The sequence below is a fragment of the Mus pahari genome, chromosome 19 (genome assembly GCF_900095145.1).
Source record: "Mus pahari chromosome 19, PAHARI_EIJ_v1.1, whole genome shotgun sequence".
Taxonomy (NCBI): domain Eukaryota; kingdom Metazoa; phylum Chordata; class Mammalia; order Rodentia; family Muridae; genus Mus; species Mus pahari.
In genome coordinates, this window is record NC_034608.1 from 69,197,233 (window position 1) to 69,200,331 (window position 3,099).

Below are 3,099 nucleotides of genomic sequence, written 5' to 3' on the forward strand. Positions count from 1 at the left end.
GAGGAAGAAGAAGAAGGAGGAGGAGGAGGAGGAGGGGGGGGAGGAGGAGGAGGAAGAGAGAGGAGACAGAGATGGCAATATTTGCAGCACTTTTTAGGATTCCACTAGAGGTTTTATTCTTGGAAAGACGTCAGCATGCTTCTCTTCTGAATCCAGAAATCTCTCAGCTCTGGTATTCACCAGCTTCATAAACATTAATAATAACTTTCAGAGAACTCAAAGTGAACAGAAACTATTTTCAACTCTCATTTAGTGCAGGCAAACTCTGTGTAGTCACTTTAACATGCACTCTAGGTATCCACCCAGCTCATGGTATGTCTGCATTCTATACTGTTCTCTCCAGACACTAATCAATAGATATTTGGTAAATGCTAATTAAAACAAAATCATATTACTTAATTATTATGTGAATGTTCTTCTAACTCTTCATTCATTAAAACAAAAAAGAGTATTATTTCTATTTTAAAGATGAGAAAAGTCTATCTCTGTAAGATTTAACAATCTAGCTAGAGCTGCCATGTGGTTATCCAAAGTTCTAAAATTTAGGCCTTGAGGCCTGAGATATTGTCATAAGAATGCTTTCCTTAGTAACACAGATATTTTACCAAATAGAACCAAGTGATGCATTTTAAACTTGAATAAAAATGATCACATAGCTTTTATATCTTTTAAAATCAATGGCAAGGTTTATCTGTTATATATAATTAATTATTGAAATAAGAAATGAGGTAGATACTAAGAAAACGGCAGGCCATTTTTACAAGTCTACCATGTATTGTTAACAGATGTTCATTTTAATTTAGAAGTACATCAAAATCAAGCAAAAGGTTGCAGTTACATTAAGAAGCAATGAAAACTCAGCTCTAAACTATTCACCAAGTAGCTAAAAAGAATTAATAGTCATACAGAAGCAATCCAACTATCCAAAGTTATCTAATTTTTCTAAGCATACACAAAAATGAGTTTACTGAGTACCACAGTGGCTGAGTACCACAACAGTCACCAAAGACAGTGAATATTTTGCGACCGCACATTATTTTAAGTACGAATGCCCATGGAAAGTAGGCACATTGAAACTTTCAAATATCCCTATTACAATATATTTTAGCTATTGTATCTTTCTCACGTACTGTGTGAGTGTGTGTGTGTGTGTGTGTGTGTGTGTGTGTGTGTGTGTGTGTGGTATGAGTGTGTGTGAGAGAGAGGGAGGGACAAAGAGAAACAGACAGACAGACAGACAAAGACACACACAGAGACACAGACACAAAGAGAGGCAGAGAATACTGGCTAAGTTACATTCCCTAATGGATATAATTTACACGGTTTTAAGATTTAGAAACTCTTGCCATTTAAATCACATTTCCTTCAAGCTCAGAGTTTTTTAAGGCCTACTGTTTATATTTGGAGATGAGACAGGGATGTTAATATTATAAAACCCAAGACAGAAGCACCCAGGCTTCCTATAGTAAACATTGATCATGTGTTTTGTTTTTTGTTTTTTTGGTTTTGGTTTTATTTCGAGACAGGGTTTCTCTGTATAGCCCTGGCTGTCCTGGAACTCACTTTGTAGACCAGGCTGGCCTTGAACTCAGAAATCTGCCTGCCTCTGCCTCCCACGTGCTGGGATTAAAGGCGTACGCCACCACCGCCCGGCTATGTGTTGTTTTTAACATCGTTGTTTGAGCTGTCCTTAGGAAAATACATAATCTCCGCAGACTAAATGCTTTATCTGTTTTGTTGAAGTTTCATGATTCTCAGCAAGGAAAGGAAAATTAGGTCCCAAGAGGGAGGTGCCCCCTCCCAATTTTGTTCCCTTAAATTTGCCTTTCTTGCTACCCTACCTCTGAACGAGTCTAGGTTCTTTCAGCTGGAGAAATTATATTGCCCAAAACGAGCTTCAGGAACCGTGACCAGTTTTCCATGTATTATATTTTATAATTCTTGAAGGCATGTCTCGGTTCTTTGAACTTATAAATAACAACTCAGGTGCTATGGAAAATTAATTCCGAAGACAATAAGTGTTTTCCTTGCTTTCTTATTCTGTTTCATCCATCTTTCTCATCTCACCTAGCAAGAGCTTTATGCTCATTAGCACAGCACAAATAGTTTGGTCCTCCTCCAAAACCCCATAGAAGGATCATGTGTCGTTTCTTTTTAATTACACCTAACTTTTTAATAGCACTTCCCTGCCTGGGGATGATTCTAGGATATCTTATGCTGTTTAAATTGCAGATTCAGTTTCCGTGCAATAAGAACCTTGAAGACTTTCTAAGCCTCACATCTCCCACCTAGTTCATATTTTACCAGTCTGGATAGATTTATAGATGCTCTTTAAAATTATGCCTTCCTTGAGCTACATGGACAAGCATCCCAGAGTCCCAGTGGGATTACTGGTCCATGCTCACACATCTGCGCAGCAACTGAATTATCAAAATGAGCAGCCGGTACCATGCATGTAAAGCTCCCATTTCTCCTTTTATTCAAACATTTATTTAGTACTTAATGGTGCCAGGCACAAAGATAAAATAAAATACCTTCAGAAAAGAATGGAATTAGCCTTCTTGGCTGGAGGCAAGGAATCTGCACTTCAGTGGGCAATGCACAGGGTACGTTTCTGTTTGCCCAGAGTGTCCTTTCCCTCCAGCTCAGGGATTTGTAACTAAAGGACGTCCTACAAAAACCTGTGGTGAAGAAAGGATGTAAAATGTATGTGTCGGAAATGCCTCAAACTAAGCAAGAGCACTCCACCTATACTCCATAGTCATTTTAAAATTTTAAGGAAGTCCAGGGTAGATTTTAGATCGGGCCGACTGTCTACCTTGAATTTGCAGTTAAGATGGCAAATGCATAAAACTCAAATACTATCTTATCAGTTATCTGAGTTTTCAAGCGTCGTGCAACTAGGGTAGCATAATTTCATATTCATTTTCAGTAAGGTCAATCTCCCTTTAAAAAATGGGCTAAGACCGGACGTGGTGGCGCACGCCTTTAATCCCAGGACTCGAGAGGCAGAGGCAGGCGGATTTCTGAGTTCGAGGCCAGCTTGGTCTACAGAGTGAGTTCCAGGATAGCCAGGGCTACACAGAGAAACCCTGTCTC